The sequence below is a fragment of the Leptonychotes weddellii genome, chromosome 5, assembly GCF_054177405.1.
Source record: "Leptonychotes weddellii isolate Sample4059 chromosome 5, ASM5417740v2, whole genome shotgun sequence".
In the NCBI taxonomy this organism is placed as follows: domain Eukaryota; kingdom Metazoa; phylum Chordata; class Mammalia; order Carnivora; family Phocidae; genus Leptonychotes; species Leptonychotes weddellii.
In genome coordinates this window covers 115,770,010-115,790,011 of record NC_138373.1, presented here as the reverse complement: position 1 = coordinate 115,790,011, position 20,002 = coordinate 115,770,010, and the positions used below count along the sequence as shown (strand labels likewise).

Genomic DNA, 20,002 nt, shown 5'->3' with positions numbered 1-20,002 from the left:
ATGTTAGGAGAAAATACAGGAGAAACTTTCCTCACTGTGTGGTATGGGAGAATTTCTTAAATTAAATTTTAAATTTCTAAAATAATGGGGCACCTGGGTGGCTCAGTCATTAAGCATCTGCCTTTGGCTCAGGTCGTGGTTCCAGGTCCTGGGATCAAGCCCCACATCAGGCTCCCTACTCGGCGGGAAGCCTGCTTCTCCCTCTCCCACTCCCCTGCTTGTGTTCTCTCCCTCACTGTATCTCTCTCTGTCAAATAAATAAAATCTTAAAAAAAAATTCTGCAATAAAAGCATGAAATATTAAAGAAGAGAATGATATATGTAATTACATTAAAATTAAGAACTTCATCAGAGAGCCCATAAGAAGGTAAAAGGATAGACTATAACTGGGGAGAAGCTATTAGCTACAGTATTACCAACAATGCAGTAGTGTCTCAAATATATAAAGCACTAAAACTGGTAAGAAAATAACTACTCACTTAGTAAATGAGCACAATAAGAAAGTAGGTATTTGACAGAAGTGGTGAATAAACCTATAAAAAAAAGAGGGTGCTTAACCTCATCAGTAATCTGAAAAGGCAAGTTAGAAATATAATGAGATATTTCACATCTAATTTGACAAAAATTAAGAGGTCTAATGGTACTGTTAGAATGTTCATTAACACTTTATTAGAGGAAGCAGCATAATCACTTTGAAGAGCAATTCAGCATTGTTTTGTAAAGGTATGTATATTCTGTGACCCAGGAATTATAGGCATACATCTTAGAGAAGTGCTTCATAGGTTTTAATGTTCATACATATCATCCGGTGATCTTGATAAAATAAATATTTGCATTCAGAATTCAAAAAAGATTAAGTTTTAAAAATTCATAGACATTTTAGAGAATCATTCATTGAACAAATAGTTATTGAGTTGAACACTTACCATGTGCCAGACAATTTTACAGCATAAGGATACAACAATCAAAAGATAGAAGGAAAAGCAAAACCTTCCTTCATGGATCTTATATTGTGGTGTTTTTGTGGTGGGGGAGAGGGCATTAGACACAAAATAAATAAATGATTAAAATATATAGTATGATGGTGACAAATGCTATGTAAAACTTAGTAAAGATGGGAGGTAGGGAATGTTGGAGGGGTAGTCAAATTGTAATTTTAAATTTAGTTATCAGGAAAAGTGTCCCTGAGAGCCTGAAAATTAAGCAAAGGCCTAGAAGAGGTGAGAGAGTGAGTCATGTGATTATCAGAGAGACAAATGCATGTGCAAAGGCTCCAAGGCATAAATATGCTTTGTGTGCTGGATGAATAGCAAGAAAGTTACTGTGGCTAGATCCAAATGATTAAGAGGAAGAGAAATAAGAGATAAAATCAGAGAGGTAGAAGGGGACAGATCATGTAAGAGTTGTGTAGACCATTGAAATGACTTTGGCTTTTACTCAGAGACCAACAAAAGGCCACTGGAGGCTTTTAAATACATAAATGATATTATCTGATTCAGAGATAACAGGATAACAGCATCCTTCTTGTTACTATGTTGAGAATAGATGAACTGGAGAAAGGTCAAGTTTAAGCAGGGAGAACAACTAGTTAGCTATTGTGATAAGCCAAGCAAAACATGATAGTAGTTTGGAGCATTTTGAGTGGCAAGAAGTGATTGAATTTTGTATAAATTTTGAATGTAGAGCTGATGGAATTTCTGAAGAATTGAATGTGGGGTCTAAGGAAAATGATTACTTTCTGTCTTAAGATAGTGGAAAAGTAGTGTTGCCATTTAGTGAGATGGGGAAGACTGCTGAAGAACATGGTTGAGGAAAGTGTTGAAAACCGTGTGCTCGGATTTAGGCATTTTTGTGTTTGAGATGTTTTCAGAGGAGGTGTTCAGTAGACGGTTGGGTATGCCAGTGTAGAGCTAGAGAGAAGTCTGAATTGGAGATATAATTTTGGGGTCATCATCATGTAAGTACTATTTATAGATATGAAACTGGCTGAGAGATCCGTGAGAGGGGGTGACAGGAGAAGGGGCCTGAGCCCTGAGCATTCTAATGTTTAAAGTAAATATCTTAAGGCAAATAGAAAAGACAAGTCACCTACAAATGATCAACAGTTGGACTTACAGATGACTTTTCAAGAGCAACAATGGAAGCCAGGAGAAATGGAGTAATATCTTTAAAGTGATGCAAGAAAGAAAGCAAAATTTTATTTTTCGAATAAAGATGAAATAAAGACATTTTCAAGAAAAGCTGGGGGAGTTTACCCACCAAGAGACCACTCTTTTTTTTTTTTTAAGATTTTATTTATTTATTTGTCAGAGAGAGAATGAGCGTGAGCGAGAACAAGCAGGGGAAGAAGCAGGCAGTGAAAGAAGCAGGCTCCCCACTGAGCAGGGAGCCTGATGTGGGACTCAATCCCAGGGTCCTGGGATCATGAACTGAGCTGAAGGCAGACACTCAACTGACTGAGCCACCCAGGTGTCCCGATAGACTACTCTTAAGTAAATATCTAAAGGATACATTTCAGGATGTAAGGAAGTGTTTCTCGGAAAGAACATCTGAAATGAAAGAACAATAGAATGGCCAGGGAATAAAGACCCCAGTGTGGTTGGCAGATGTCTCAACAATAATACTTCAGACACCAACCCATTTAGATGAAATTGGAAACTTTTGTTTGTTTGTTTTTGTTTTTTAAAGATTTTATTTATTTATTCGTCAGAGAGAGAGAGAATGGGCACACAAGCAGGGGGAACAGCCGGCAGAGGGAGAAGCAGGTTCCCCCCCTGAGCAGAGAGCCTGATGCGGGACTGGATCCCAGGACTCTGGGATCATGACTTGAGCCAAAGACAGATGCTTAACTGACTGAGCCACAAAGGCGTCCCAGAAATTGAAAATTGTTTACCAGGTATATCAGACTTGCTCATTTCTAGAGGCTAAGCTGCTGAGAATGTAGATTTCTAACTGATCTTGAAATTAATCCTCTCTTACTGTCTATCTTCAGCATGATTAGCAAATTGTTTATGCTGCTATTACTCATTAGCATTACTTAAATAAGAAAATATAATTTACAGTTTTTTTTCTTAATAGATTGATGGGAAATTTAAAACTAAAATTTTTACGTTAAAATGTTAACTAATAATTTAAGCTCTCTTCAGATCACTTGCCTGCAAGGAAAGCATTTCATATAATAAACTGCGTGCCTATGCCAAGGGGGAATTTAGAAAATTCCTATAGGGCAATAAATAAGAAAAGGCAAGTAATGATTCGTACATAAATATCTACATGGATTAGATAATTACATTTCAGGAATGCAGTGTTTTGGGTAACCACTTAAATAGACCATACATGCCATGTTAACTATCTTGAAAAAAATTGCTGATAAATTAATAAATTATATTAATGTTTTTGTCAAAAGAAAAAAATTAGTGAAATTCCTTACATTAACTAGATGAGAGGAAGAAAGCCATTTAGTCAATATTGAACAAGTGTTTGTTAAACTTCAACATTGATCCAATTTTTCTAAATAAAAACTTCTTAGAAAACTAGAAATAGAAGAAAATTCTTAGAGAGTACAGTAAAACCCTACAAGTAGCATAAGCTTAAAGACACCACATTCAGCTCATTTGTATTAAAGTGAGAAAGAAAGTCAAGATACCTGGTATATAGTTATTGGTTAATACTGTACTAGAGGACCTATGCAATGTAATACAAAGGTAAAAATAGGCAAGAGACATCATTGTTACCAAGAAAGACACAAGACCTTATTATTTAGATAATATGTTTGATAGTCTATATATAGAGAAACTCCTAGGGAACCAGTGAAAACATTATTAGAACAAACTGGAGAGATTAAAAAGGAGTATGCATCAACATATAAAAATCAGCAGTTTTTAAAAATTCCAGCAGTGACCAATTAAAAATGTATTAGAAAAAAACATTTACAATTACAGAAAAAATATAAAATATCTAGGAATAAACCCAATAAAGAATATGCAAGATATTTATGGAAAAACTAATAAAATTTATTGAAGAAGACCTGATATATTAAAAAACATACACAACGTCTGAGCGTGAGAAAAGATATCACTTCTACCCCAATGACATTGTGAATTCAAGAAAATCCCAATCAAAATCCTAAAAGAAATGTTATAAGCTAATTCTAAAATTAATATGGAAACATAAATGCCCAAGAATAGCCAAGGAAATTTAGAAACAAGCAAGATGAACAAAAAAAGGAGATCATACCCCACCAGGAATCAAAATATAAGCAAATCTGTGGTAGTAAAAATAGTATGGTATTCAAGTAGGAAAAAACCCCAAAAGATCAATAGAACAGGATTCTGAGTCCAGTAATGAGCCTGTGTGTGTGTGTGTGTGTGTGTGTGTGTGTGTATATATATATATAGGACAATTAACTATTGATTTTAGAAAATACAGTAAAATTATATTAACACCTAATACCATTCATTAAAAAAAAATCCAGGTGAATTAAATAATGCTGAAAATTATAAAATATTAGAAGAAAATATAGGAAGATATGACTATGACTTTGTGGTAGAGTGATCCTCTTAAATATGTAAATGCATTAAGAATAAAATATAATTTTTTTAGTACATTACCAAACTTTTGAATAATACAAAAGACCACACCAAAACCCCATAAAAAACAATGATAAGTAGGAAAAAGTATTTTCAACACACCATAAACAAATGAACAATATTCAGAATTTATAAAGAGCCAGTGATAATACATAAGGAAAAGACAATCCTACTGAAAGAATATGAAAGTAATTCACCGAGGAGGAGGTACAAATGGGACCATAAACATATAAGATGACTCTACTTCTGGTAATCAAGGAAATGTAACCAAGAATGGTGATATTCATTTACCACATTGGAACATTTTTTAAGTTTTTGATAAGGTATCTCTTTTTTTTTTCCACAATGTAATATAATGCAGTTAGAAAACAATGGAATAAATCTGTGCATATCGATACCACAGCTTTTCAAGAAAATGGTTGCTTAAGTAATGATAAGCACATTATGTTAATGTTATGTAAAACTTGCTCTCATACGCATGTGTGGATATATAGAGATACACTATCTTAGTTATAGAAGCAGAGCCTGAGATGGTGATTTCTTCTTCAAGTAATTCATGGAGAAAGTGCTCCCAGGAGAAGTGAAATGAGAGAAGCAGGGTAGGACACAGGGAGAAGGTGACTGTGGTCCTGAGGGGAGACCAGCTGTCTGATTTTGCAGGGGTGCTCTGGAGCACAGATTGCACCAAAGTGGATCCTACCTTGAGCCATTTACATCCTTGTGTCTGTCCATTATTGACTAAATCTGGCCTGCCTCCTTCCCAAGGAATATGGGGAGTAGTCACAGCATCTGTTTGGCCAAGGGCAATTCTCCAGAGAAAAGGGAAGCTGGGTTACTATCAGTGAGCTCCAGCAGCAGCAGAAAAGGGGATCTGGGCAGGGCAGCAACTGCATCTACCACACACATGCTCACATATATACATACACATGTGTGCAAACACACACACATGCAAACAAGAGACTCAAGGAATTCACACAAAAGTGGCCAAATGGTGACTTCTAGTGACAGGCCTGAGGTTGAGGGGTGTTGTCAAGATGGGCTTTAGTTTTATATTTGTTTTTTTAATAATCACAATATGTTATATTATGCAATTAGATAATAAGCTTTTAAAAAAGAAGCAGTTTACTTTCTCACATAGGAAAGGACTCCATTATCCCACCCTTTCAAGACTTCCTTGACATTTTTATACTTGCTACAAATAGAATTTATTCAAGGGAACCACACTAAGATTCCAGTGAACTTTTTTAATATTGTATTTCATAAGTCAAGACAATTACAGAATTAGTTTTTCTTAGGCAGATGTCATTTCAGTTTTCTGTTTAATAATAATGTGATCATTCACAGACCAGTTTGTGAATTATGAGAAATATATGCATACATTTAATGAAACAAATCCAGTGAATATACAATTTCATTCTTCCAATACTCAGTGACTTTGATCAGAGTTTCTTATGTTGAATGTCTTGATGAAGATAGCAAACAACTACTTACTAATCAGTGTCCTTTTCTGTTAAAATGAGGAGGGAATCTGATATTCATACTCCACCTTTTAATATAGATGTTATGAAAACCCATTGCTTTGCCCTCTTACTTGTTTAACCTGCTCATCAGTGTAAACAAGAAGGGCCCTCAGCCATTAAAGAGGTCCCGCTTACTTCTCTACTTAACCATTAGGTGTGATCTCATCCAGCCCCATGGTTTTAGATGCCATGATTGGGCTAAGTCCCAGACATATAACTTCACTTTGACCTTTTTCAAGAATTCTGTATTCAACTGCTTGGTTGAATTTGCACCCTGGACATCTTTAGTTAGCATCTCAAACTAAAGAAAAGTCTAGATTCCCCTTCCACCCTCACTTCCTACACACCTGTTCCTTATCCATCAGTAAAAGATACGGTCATTTATTCATTTGCTTAAGCCACAAATCTGAGTAATCCTTGATTTCAGTCTTTCATCATTCCCTCACACCGGATTCATCAGAAAATCATCTTGATGATACCCCTAAAACTTCTCGTCAATCTGTATTTCTCCATCTCTGTTAATGCTGCCTTTATCGAAGTAACATAATCTTTCTTATGGACTATTACATGTATACCCATGTATACCCGTGTCCTGTTCCAGTATTACAATAATCTAACTACTCTCTCTGTTTCATTTTTTGCCTTCCCTTATACACAGTAGCTAGAGCAATCTTTTAAAAATGTCAGTCGGCTCTCTTCTTCAGCCACTGAAGATGCCAAAGGAAAGAAGCTGAAGGGAAAGAACGTAGCTCTGGCCCCTGTTTTGGGGAAGAAGGAGGCCAAGAAGGTGGTCATTCCCCTGTTTGAGAAAAGGCCCAAGAATTCTGGCATTGGACAGGACATCCAGCCCAAAAGGGATCTCACCCACTTTATCACACGGCCCCTGCTACCTCCTGTTGCAGTGACAGAGGGCTTATTCTCTATAAATGTCTAAATGGGTAATGGGTATTAAGGAGGCCACTTGGCGTGATGAACACTGGGTGTTATATGTAAGTGATGAATCACTTAAATTCTACACCTGAAACCACTTTTACCATATATGTTAACTAACTAGAATTTAAGTCAAAAATTGAAATAAAATAAAAGTGCCTCCTGCGATTAACCAGTTCACCCAGGCCTGGGATGCCAAACAGCTACTCAACTGCTTAAGCTGGCCCACAGATAGAGACGAGGGACAAAGCAAGAGAAGCAGCAGAGATTGTTGGCCTGGGCTGAGAAGAAAGCTGCTGGCAAAGGAAGAGGCCGCCTGTCCTTCGGGCTGGGGTTAATACTGTCATCACCTTGGTGGAAACCAAGAAGGCTCAGCTGGTAGTGATTGCACAAGCTGTGGATCCCATTGAGCTGATGGTCTACCTGCTTGCCCTGTGTCGTAGGATGGGGATTCCCTACTGCATTATCAAGGGAAAGACCAGGCTGGGGTGTCTGGCCCACAGGAAGACCTGCACCACTGTTGCCTTTGCACAGGTTACCTCGGAAGAAAAAGGAGCTCTGGCTAAGCAGGTGGAAGCTATCAGGACCAATTACGATGACAGATGTGATGAGATCTGCAGGCACTGGGGAGGCAATGTCCTGGGTCCGATACAAGTCCGTGGCTTGTATTGCCAAGTTGGAAAAGACGGAGGCTAAAGAACTGGCTACCTAACTGGCTAAGTGTACGCTGTTGTGTATTTTCTGTACAGAAAAACAATAAGTTCTCTTCAAAAAAAAGTAAATCAGATCATGTAATTTTCCTGGGTAAAACCCTGTGCTGCATTTAGAATAAAATCCACATGCCAAACTGTGTGTCCCCCAACCCTGAGAAGTCTTCCCTGCTGTTCTCCTACCTCATCTCATATCACACTTCTCTCTCAGTGTGCCTTGGCCGCCCAGGGCCTCTGCTGGTTCCTTTGTCCGTACCAACCCAGCTCATCAGGTCCCTGTCTAGATACCATCTTCTCAGAGAGGTCTCTGACACCCAATTCAATGTAGTCACTCAGTTCCTCTTTCATATTACCCTCTTTTAATTCTATCATATTTGTCACCTCTGCTATTTTTCTTGTGTATTTACTCTCTCATCGTACTCAAATTTAAGCCCTGTAAGAGTAGAGACTTCGTACAATCCATATGCTCAGCCTGTGTGTGGAATGGATTCTGACACATAGTAGGCTCCCAATACATATTAGTTGGATAAATGGATGAATAAATGCTTCCAAGCATGGCCACTTCTGTAAAGGAATTGTGGGAGATACGTGAAGGCTATAACAAAGGTCCCCGTCACGTATGGAGCTTCCAATCTGCTTGGGGGCCCAAACAGTAGAGGCCTGTGTGAGTAAGCAGTAAGCTGTGTGGTACTGACAATAAGTGAGACGGGTTCAGAGAAGACTGTGGGAAATGCAAGAGACCTAAGCTTGGGGCCTCTGTTCCAGTATTTGCTTACTGCTCCAGTATGCAAATCATTTAACTGAATGTATAGAATTTCCATTCCCATCAGTGTGGTTGCTGCAGGAGTTGAATGGTGCTAAAACTGTCCAGTGGTAGTTTGATAGGTGAACAGCCTGTCCGGACAACTTTTTCCAATGCCTTCTCATTCGAGTATACTTTCTACAGAAATATTTTGAGTGGGTTTTAAGCCTTATCCTAACTGGGTAAATAATTGAGCAAATTCTGCTCTTGCTAAACAAGATGCAGGTTTGGGATGACCGTAAAGATTTTTCATAATTCTTAGGCAGTAAGGTAAGAGGCACAGTAAAAACCTGATGGCGCCAGCATATCAAAGAACACTTGGCTCTTCCTCTTTTTTTTTTCCATTTAAAATTAGCTTTTGGGGGCCCTTAATTGATTATACTACTTTGGCTTTTTGAAGGAGAGCCTAATTCTTTTTAAAATCTCTTATTACTCATTTGTTTAACAGGCTATTAGAACTAAAGCCTTAGTGGTATCGTTAGCCAATTAATACTCTTGCCGTTGGTCCATGTGGAACTTGCCCTCATGTCCCAGGGAGTTCTTCCTGTTTTATACAGTAGAGATAACAGTGAACACAATTAAATGCATACTCCTAAAGGCTAAAAATAATTGTCTTAACTTTATAGGCTCCTGTTGCAAAATAAGGAGGTAAGGTTTAAAGAATCTGCCTGAGAGAAACAAATGAGCAAGGAAGATACTGGAAGGGGAAGCTCAGTGTTTCTTTATCTTCTCTTTTCTCCTGGAGTAATCCTAACGTAGTGAAGGCTTCAAGAATTTACTGCCTTTGCTTTTCAAATAAATGACTTGGGTGTGAAAAGCAGCACATCCGCCCTGTGGTTGCGCTTTTTTTTTTCTGTGAGTGGCTTAGCTCTGAAATTCTCTGTAGTGGTGGGCTGGTGGCACTCCCCTGGCCTCTCTTGGAGATTCCTCTCTTCGCTCAGTTACTTTCAGTTTACTGACAGACCCCAGGATGGCACGAGGAAGATCAGCTGCTCTCATTTTCTGACTTCAGACTGCAGCGTTCACGCCTTCGAAAGTAGAATTCTATATTTAGGAAAGCATACCCATGCCCTGTTCTATCAGGAAAGCAAGATCCCAGTTTATTGCATTTATAACTTGTTACAATGAAACCTCCAATAATAGAACCCACCAAACCCAAATCTTTAATTAACCAGTGTACCGCCCCTCCCCCCCCATTCAGCTTTTAGGGGAAAAAAGCAGAATAGCAACTGTTTCAGGAATATATTTATTTACTTTTGAAGTGTTCTATTATGATACATAACCATACAATGTAATAGTTAATTTTAAAAATATGACTACAAACTTAGTTCCATTTATTTGTAATAAAGTGGTATTATTAACCATTTCCTTCCATCCTTTAGGGTTCTGAATAGGGGAACATACACTCAAGGATCATACTTGGATGAAAGTCAAAGTATTACTTTATTAATATTAGCAAAAACCCTGTAATGCTTAAAGTGGAATAGCTTCTCATAAACAAGCGAGGTCCTCAAAAACTGGTGTTTAATATACACTTTCTTTCCTACAAATTGATGAAAATATGCCTCTAGTGCAAACTCCCTGACTCACCCATCTGGGTAAAAGAAATGAAAAGGTGGCGGCCTCTTCCCATTTCTACTCCTAATCAGGAAAGGCCTTGACCAGGTGTGCGGAAACTTGAGGAGGACTTATGGCCCCTGGGCAGAAAGAGGGCCTCCATGAAATGGGCAGTGACCTTACTTCTCCAGTAAAATATGCAGCAATGAATATTAGGCTCCAGCTGATTAGAGCAGGGAAGGCAGGATTCCTGGTGGGGGTGGCAGTGGGAGGTATCACACACAAAACTTCATCAGGTGCAGAAGGAGTCAGGTCACCATATGTGAAGGCACAAGTCATGCACTCCATCACTGTAAGGTGTGAAGGGTTCCATTTACAGAGAATATGATGCCACTGTATCCCAGAGGGTTGTACAGCAACAGACCTGTACAAGAAACCGGTTGTTTTACCTTGGCCAAGTCATTTAATCCCAATTAGCCTCAATTTCCTTGGTTAGAGATTACTCTTTTCCTACCTAGCTGTCATTCTCCCCTACTTCCTTAGCGATAGACCCCTATGCTGATGGGGATAGATTTGTGTCCAGATTAAGAAGAAAAATTCAAAGTACATTTCCTAGCTTTCCCTGCAGATAGGAGTGGCCAGTGGGAAATCTCTAAGTGAAAGTAGCTCAGCTAGGAGATACACCCTTTCTTCTTCCTCCTACCCAGAGGAACATCGTGATAACTGGAACTCCTGAGATGTAAGGTTGCCATGAGGTCACCTTCAGGCTGGAAACCACCCACTGTAAATGATGAAGCAGAAAGAGAGAAGGAGTCTGGGTTCCTGATATCTATGGAGCCACCAATTGAGCCGTGCCTTTGCAGGCTTCCTATTTACATGAGATAAAAATATAGTCTTATTTTGATTAAGCTAGTGATGGTTAAGTTTTCTCTCACATGTGCCTGACCTAATCATAATTGATAAGTACTTTATCTGTAATAATACTTGTTTGGGTGCAGAGGAATAAGAAAGAAAATACCTGGAAACATTTTGTGAACAATAAAATGCCACATTAATGTAATAGCTTTGTGAGAACATAGGCTCAAGCACTGTTGCTTTGGGGCACCCGTGACAAAGATTAACACAGAACTGTGCTGTGGGTCATTCTCTTCCTGCCCCCATTTGGCCCCAGAACATGGTGTAGCTTCCTGAGGGCTTGGGATGGTCATTCCCTGAAGATAGCTCTGCCAGACCTGAGGCAGAGTCTGCCGTGATACCCTTGGCAGGAGCTGAGAGAGAGCAAAGTATAGGAGTAGGCAGGTCCTGAGAGCTGAGAATTCCTTCCCCGAGGGTTCCCTAGAGTAAGAGTCAGAGCTAGGGTAGCTGACAGGAAGGGTCCTGAAGTTGTGCTGATGAGACTAGAGCCATAAAGACTTCTGTACATGACCTAGAGGATCCTTAGACATTTGGATACAGTAACTCAGTCATCTGAGAAATGATGCGCAAAAATAATCCCAAATGAGCAAAGGAGGAAGACTTATCTCTTCCTGGAGATGCCAGGGAAGCCTCACTCATCCTTGGTCCTAGATGCAGGCCTAGATCTGCCCTTGTACAAAAGAAAAAGGGTATATTTGTGTGGTAGACTGTTGGTCCCCCACTGCTCAGGACAGGAGATCAGGGTGCCCTGGAGGTAGTTACAGGAATCTCTTCTGCAATATCCTCAACAAGCTGACATCCGACCTGTCTACATACCAACAGAGGCTAAGAGATTAAGGTAGTAGTAGAATTTACTAGCCCTTTAAAGAGACCACTCTGCTTTTGAATTTCTTTCCTTTTGGTAAAATATTTCCCGTTATAGTAAGCCCCAGAGAGCTTCTCTGCAGCTTCTGCTCTTGGGATTCGGATCTGTTTTTTGAAGACAAGGAAAGTCTATCCTACCCATCTGTGAGCTTACCCTTAAAATATCTGCAAACAGCTCTCATGTCTTCCTGCAAGTCTTCTCTTAAGGAAATGTCAAGTAAAGAAAAATACAAAAAATGCAAAACCTGGATTCTAAAATCAGTTTGGGGATAAAATACGAGCTTTATCTTCCTGATGGCTGTGTGACTTAATTTATCTAACTTTTCTGAGCCTATTCTGCCTTCTAAAAATGGAAGTAATGATTTCCAACTCCTGGAATTACAAGAATGATGATATTGAAAATAGTAGCTAACCCTTAATGGCTATAGACTGTAGGTGAGGCATATGTATTGTTTCACTTACTCCTACCATGAGCCCCATGAAGTGGGGACCATTGTTAACCCCATTTTTCAGATGAAGAAATTGAGGCAGAGATGTTTAGCAAGTTACTGATGGTCACACAGCTGCACTTAACCACTAACCCATACAGCCTTCTTGTAAGATTGAGTCCCCATCAAAAGTCAGTCAGGACTGATCCTTCTAAGCTTCAGAGATCAGATAAAATGAGGCGTTCTAGGGAGGTAAGGTCATAGAAAATAAATGAGCTAATGACTACTGGTGCCTACTACAGAGCTGGGCATATTAATACATGTGACTTCATCTTGCCTTTCTTTTCCTCTAGCTTAAGAAGCCACAATTCCTCTGGGTGAACTTAAAGGGTGAATACATATTAATTTCAGTTACATTGGCGGAGTGGGGGGTGGGGAGAATCAGGAAGATATTTCTTCCCTCAAGCCCTCATAATTACTCCTAATTAACTCCAGCTAACTTTATGGAGACCCAGTTATGTGCCAAGCTCTGTTCTACATGTTGTTCACGTATGTTAACTAGTTTGCTCGTCATCCCAACCCCAGGAGGCGGGTAATATCATTATCCTTGCTTGGCCACAAGTCCAAGAGGCACATCAACTTTTCCGTCTTCATGAGACAACTATTCACTTGGCCTCCAGGGGTTCTTCACCTGCCCCTTAGCCTCTCCTCACCATGCTGTGAAGGGGGATATAGTTGCTCCAATGAAAATCTCTCTTCATTTTAAGGGTTTGCTCTAATCATAATAGGAAGAAGTTGGAGGATAACAAATACAGTATGGGTCAATTAAAAAGCTTATGAAGGTCTGGCAGACTTCTCCAGATATGTTCCCCGGGAAAATAGAGTCCGAGAGTATAACAGAAGCCTTACTGGACTGTGCTCCTTGATATGATTCTGGCGGGTGAAGGTCTCGAAAATGTGTCTGGTTAAGGCAGTGTTTATGGAGTTTTCAGGGGCAACAGTAGCTGAACCCCGGGTGCCCCCTGTCTCAAGATGTGACTTTAATTTCTGGAAACCTCCAAATAATCCCCACTTCACTGAGTGCCCTTTTCACAGAGTAATGGTCTTCTTTGGGTATTTCCTTACATTAAGCAAGTTTTTGTTTTATTTATTTATTTTTTTGTGGGCTATCCAGGAACCCAATTAATTAAGATTTATATAATACTGTTTCTTCAGAACAAAAATTTTGATGTCTAAAAAATCAACTTGCAAATGAGTGTTTGGAACTCAAATTTTGAAGTCAGGGCATTTATGTATTGACTCACTGTGGACGTTAAATTTCTAGGTAGAATGATACCTATTTTCAGTTCATGTATTATGTGAATACCATTATTTTGTTGTCTTTACTTTGTAAAATTACCCAGTGCATCTTAAGATGTCATCCTAATAAAGATGACAATTTTCCATCAAGTTAGTTCATAGCTTTAACATCAAACAAAATTTTTAACGTTCTTTTCAGAACTAGACCAACTGGTTTTTAGATTGCTTTGGAAATTAAACAAAAAAAAAAATCAAGGCATATTTCAAAGAAAATGAAAAATAATGGGAGAAGACAGATCCTGACAGTAGATTATGTTATAGTAATAATAAACAGTATAATATCAGTGCTAAAATTATCTGTTAAGTGAAATGTAGTAGAAATTCTAGTTTACAATAGTAGATGTATGATCAAGTTTGGACTATAGAAACTTCATTAAATGTTATAAAAAGTAGATAGGAATACGGAGAAAAATTAAGTTGGAGGTATGTGCCAGAATACAACATAGCAGAGTAAAACATTAAATTTTTTTTTAAAGTAGAGAGTAAATTCCCAGGTATGTCAGAGAGATAGATGCTTTTGAGAAAATTAAAGCAATAGAAGAGATCATGGGGGAAAAGATGGATAATTTGATTAAGTAAAATTTTTTATAAAATTAAAACTAACAAAAGAGGATTTGATAAAATGAAAAAATGGTGGCCTGTAATGGGACAGAAGAAGGTCCAGGAGGGGTGGGTAAAGCAGGGTCTTTGAAGTCAGACCAGTGAGTCCAAATCCTGCCAATTAGTCCAAATCCTGCCTTTTCCCATGTGTAAACATGCTCAAGTTATTTAATTCATCAGTGTCTCAGTTTCTCCTTCTTGAGGCTAATAGTATCCAACTTGTAGCAGTGGTGGAGGTGTGAAGTGCATGAGTATAGAAAAAACACTTAGAATGGTGTTAGACTTGTAGTGACTGGTTAGTAATTGACAGCTATACCTGTCATGATCTATGACAGTGTTCCTTTACCTGGGGCGGTTTTGCCTCCCAGGGACATTTGGCAATTTCTGGAGACATATTTGACTGTCACAACTTGGTTGGGGGGTGGGGGTGTGGTGCTACTGTATCTAGCTGATAGACCCTACTCAGCATCCTATAATCACAGGACAGATCCACAAAAAAAAAATTGGCCCAAAATACCAATAGTGCCATGGGTGAAACTGCTCTGTGGTATGTGCAAAGCTCACACAACTAAAGAATGGCAGTGATATTCCAATAGATACATGGAAAAAACGGCATGGACAATTCACTTAAAAAGAAGTTTGGAAAATAAATATTTGGGAAGGCATTCAAATTTACCAGTAAGTAAAATTGATTAACTCAGACAGTGAAGAATTATTTGAAAATTTCAAGAGTTCATATTAAAATCCAAAGTCAGGGATTTACCAGGGAAATGGGTATATTCATACTTTGTTGGTGGTTCTGCAAATGACTATTAGTCCTTAGGAAATAATTTGGTAGAGAGCCATGAAAATGTGCATGACTTTTAATCCTTTGGTATCCTTTCTAAAGATTCATTCTAAATTAATTATTCAAAAAATAACTTATATGGGCCAATATCTTAATGCATACTGTAATATTTCTAGCAGCAAAAACCTAAGAGCAATTTAAATGAACATAAAAGGGAAACCGTTAAGCAAATTATATTTTATAATGAAATGGACTATTAAATCACCACTGAATTTATGATCAAATAAAAAATATAACTGTGCAGAAAATGTAATGCTCAAAGTAATGTTAAGTGATAATGAGTAAAACATTTTATTTATTCTATAATTATAATTATATAAAACAAATACACATAAAAATGTGTTCAGTGACATTGGTTGAATGAATTAAAAAATAAAAATGTGATGTTCTAAGGGTGGTATATATGCATTTTTTCCATTTAATTTAATATTTTTTTAATGTTGTCTGGAAGTTCTCTAAACAAGTAGAAAAAGCAAGCAAAAATTCACCAGGCATGCCTACATTTTGTGAGTTAAAGTTAAGTCAGAGGCACAAATGGATGGTGGCCTTCACATAGCCACAACTCATAGGGCCAGTGACCTTCAGCAATCTGTGGTATATCTGAGTACACAAGCATCTGAGTTTCTGCTCAGTTGGTGGCCCCTGCAAACTTTGCATTTAGCTTGGGGCAGGATCATTTTCATGATGCTTTTCTTTTCCATTTCAATTGAAATCTTGGGGGCATCCTTAAGTAAAAGATGTAAATAAATCACCAGACTTATTAGACACATTTTTAAGGATTAACAATAAAACAATAGTGTGTTTGTGATTGTATGAAGTTGGTCATGGGGAAAATTCTTTTTTCTTAGAGAGTTTTGAATAATGGTCCTTGGAAAAAAGTAATTCATAGGTTAAGTTTTTTAATTGCTTACTTTAATATATATAAGTCAAAGTTTTGACAGCAGTTTTCTTCTTTAATTTTATATTTAAGAAGGCATTGTGCTTTATATATTTACAGATTTCCCAAGCTTTTGCCATTGGACGAAACAGCGTATAGATAAGAAAAAGGCACAAAGTCACTTTGGAATTGATTCTGAGAATCTGTAGTAAGGAGAAAGTGCCACTGATACTGTGTTTTGCTCAAGATGGGTGGTGATCAATGCTAAATATCACACCATGTCATCATCTTCCAATGATTTTTTCCTGTAGATTTTTTTTTTGGGTACAACAACCCACTGGTTACCAGAAAAAAAATACAGAAACACTCTCCACCCCCTTACATCCCCCCCTGCCCCCCACAGGGGGAGAGAACAAGAGAGAACTTTGACCATTTGACTAAAAATTTAGCCCTGGCTTCACCAATGGTTCTTAGTAACCTTAAATCATTTAACCCTTTTGGCCCTTGGATTTCCTTATTATAAAATAGGAATAAAATGTCTCTGTGTGCTTCCCACCCCACTGAGATTTCAAATCACAGAGGAAAAAGTGCTTTTTTCTAGAAATGAGCTTCTGGCAATTGGAGAACCATTTGTGGGGGAGAAACTGAATCCATGTCTCACTCTATCCATATACCAAATAAAACACAGATGGATCGACATTGAAATGTATGAAATGAAACTATAATTTACCAGAAGATAGAATGTTTTTATAATTTTGGAGTGGCTGTTGGGTTTTTAATATTCCTCTTTATTAATTTAAACCTGAATGTACATGGAACGTCTTCTGGGTAAAAGATAGGTTTCTTACAATTACCTTGCAGTAGTAACAAGTGAGAAGGCTTACCTGTCCCAGCCCTTACCCCTGGGGTAATGTGATGAAAACCAGGTAAACCAGGTCAAACTTTATGACACAGTGAGTTGGCTATATGGATTTTTCCTTATTTGTTTATAGGAGGAGAGACAGCTATTCTCCCCTCCTGAAAGGAGAGAGAGAACAAAACCCTTTACTCCTTCCAGAAGGTATGGAAAGGGTCCTTGGTTCTCACTCTAATCTTCTGGAATGTAAATATGTCTTCTAAAGGAGCACAGAAATGTTGGGTGTCTGCATCTTTTATGACCTAGATATGTGTTTAAAGTCTTGTCTTCTTCCTTTTTAAAATGTAATTACTTAAGGAGAAAGAGCTCCCATTTTCTTGACCCCTTGTGGCCTTGCCTGGGTACCTAGCCCAGGCTGTAACCATTTGGCCGTCTTGGATTAGAGCAATTCACTAGAAAAGTGGCCACAGATCTAATTCTCATGGTATGTGTGGAGCAAAATCCTTCTAAGGGAAGTGAAAATAAACATTCCCCATCTTCTATATTTCCATGTCTTAGGAGGCTTAGGACTTTTTACAAAAGCACTGAGAAATTCAGGGAAATTTTATTTTCCTATTGTAGAGAATATTTTTCTGAACAGAACACAAAGGCCAGCACCCCCACCCACCCAAAAAATTTTGACCGATTTTACTAGGTAATAAAAAAAAAAGTTGAGAAACTAATGATGACCTGTAAAAAAAAAACCCATATTTACAGCATATATGCTAGGCAAAGATTTAATATCTCTTGACTCTTAGAAAAGCAAACAAAAAAGACCTTTAAAAATTGTGCAAAGGGCACAGATTTTCTTCACAGAAGAATACAAGTTCATCTATATGCTTAGACTCATTAGTAATCAAGTAGATGCAAGTAAAACCATATGTGATATCATTGCCCACTGACAAATTGGCAAAATGAAAACAAACAAAAAAACAATGCCTAGAGCTTGCAGGGTAGTGATGAAAAGTCCTTTTCATACTAGATTGGAGTGTGATGCTTCTACAGGACACTTTGGCATTATGCATTCTGGGAGGCAGAATGATAAACCCACAGATGTCCACATCCTAATGCCCAGCATCTGTGAATATGCTGTTATAGGGCAAAAGGGAATTTGTGGTTGCAGATGGAATTGAGGTTGCTAATCAGCTGACCTTGAAGGGATGATTCTGGAGTACCCAGGTAGGCCCAATATCATCACAGGGTCCTTAAAAGTAGAAGAGGGAGTCAAGAGAAGAGGTCAGTGATACAACGTAGGAAGGATTTACCTGTGTTGCTAGTACTGAAGATGCCGGAATGAGGTCTCCAGAAACTGGAAAAGGTAACAGATTCTTGCTCCGAGCCTCCATAAAGGGACATGATGTTGCTGACACAGTGATGTTATCCCAGTGAGACCTGTGCCAGCCTTCCAGCTTATAGAACAGTAAGATCATACATTTGTGTTGTTTTAAGCCACTAAATTCATGGTAATTTGTTATAGCGGCGATAGGAAACTCATACAGCTAGACTTTGAGAAGCCATTAAAAAGTGTGTGGGCTGAGAGAGAAGGCCATGAGCCACCTAATTAAAGTCTCTTTTTAGCATCCCCACTCGACTCTCCTGTTTCTTGCTTGCCTTGTCCTATTCATCTGGGAAAACCAGAGTCCCGCTAAAGTCCTGTTCTCCTGTGCTTCACTCCTTCGCTCCCATAGCTGGACATTGCTGGAGAAAAACCCACAACTGCACTGGCTGGGCTCACTTTACAACCATGATCATGAAATCTCAAAAGGCATCTGAGGGCTGCCCCGCAGCCATACTACATTTGTCTAGTCCATTATTCTCCCAGTCTCTCAAGCAGCCAGTTTGCTTTTTGTCCTCTCCAGTTACCTCCAACACCTCCTCCTTGGGCCCCACTCTCAACCATGAACTTGCTTGCTTTTCACTGGAAAAGCTGAAGCATTGGAAGTGGACTTCCCCCTCCCACACTGCATTTTCCCACCATCTGCCTCTGTGCTTCTATACCCACCCTGTGCTCTGAATCCTTTTTCCCTCTTGCTGACTCAGTGATCTGCTCCAGTCCTTGTTCCATCCTGCTCCTTCATCCACAGCCTTTCCCTTAATAATGAATTATTCTTGCTAGCATACAGATATATTTTCACCATCTTAAGAAAGTCTTAACCCCACTTCTTTGTTCAGCTGTATCCCCAGTTTTTGTTCACCTCGAGAGTGAAACCTAGCAAAGGAGTTGGCTATACTCACTGTCCCAATTCTTCCCATTCTCTCTTGAACCTGTTCTAATCAGGTGTTTCTCCTCACTGCACCACTCCACAGGAGTCACCGATAGATAGGTGCCAGGTTCTCCAAATTTAGTGGTCCTCGCTCCACCCTCATCCTATTTATCTGTCAACAGCATTTAACATAATCCATCACTCCTTGCTTCTTAAATTTTCTTCACTGCCTTACAAGGCATTATTCCCTCTTTTTCCTCCTACCTCAATGACCACCTTTGACTCCTTTGCTTGGTCCTCTTTATTTCCCCAATCTCTGAATCTCCATGTATTTGAATCCTTTCCTGAATTAAAACTTTGCATGGGAGTCTAAATTGAATCTCAAATGAACATGCTCAAAACAGATCTATTCTAACTTGCTCCTCTTCTGTTCTTCCCCATTTGCTCAGGGAAAGATTTGACTCTTACACGCCATGTCCAGTTCCCTAACAAATCCTGAAAGCTCTAATTTCAAAATATACACAGTAGCTGCCCAAACTCTTACTCTCAAAAGCTTTTTAACTGTTTACTGCTGTTTTCCTAGTGCCAAGAATAGAGCCTGGCACATAGTAGATGCTAAAAAGATTTACTGAATGAATAAATAAGTTGAATGAGCCCGATGTTAGGAATATAAGGATATTATAAGGTATGTGCTAAAAATGTGTGAGAATTTTCATAGTAGTGAACTTAATTTAAAATTTAAAATATTTACTGAGCCTTATGTATAGTAATTAAAAATTGTAAGCCTCTTATATGTCCATTAATAGGATTTGATTCAGTGAATGATGATGAACATCTGTAATTTCATCTGCTCAGTAGCTCTGTTCTCATAGGACCTGCCTTTGCTCATTCAAATGGCTGCTATG

The 20,002-nt window shown here is 38.5% G+C and overlaps 1 protein-coding gene and 1 pseudogene across 1 annotated transcript in view; both read left to right on the top strand.

Moving 5' to 3' along the window:
* Positions 1-20,002, top strand: part of LOC145721835 (uncharacterized) — a 112,857-nt gene that overhangs the window by 31,644 nt on the left and 61,211 nt on the right. The window lies entirely within an intron of this gene.
* LOC115943170 (large ribosomal subunit protein eL8 pseudogene) lies at positions 7,192-7,886 on the top strand (annotated as a pseudogene).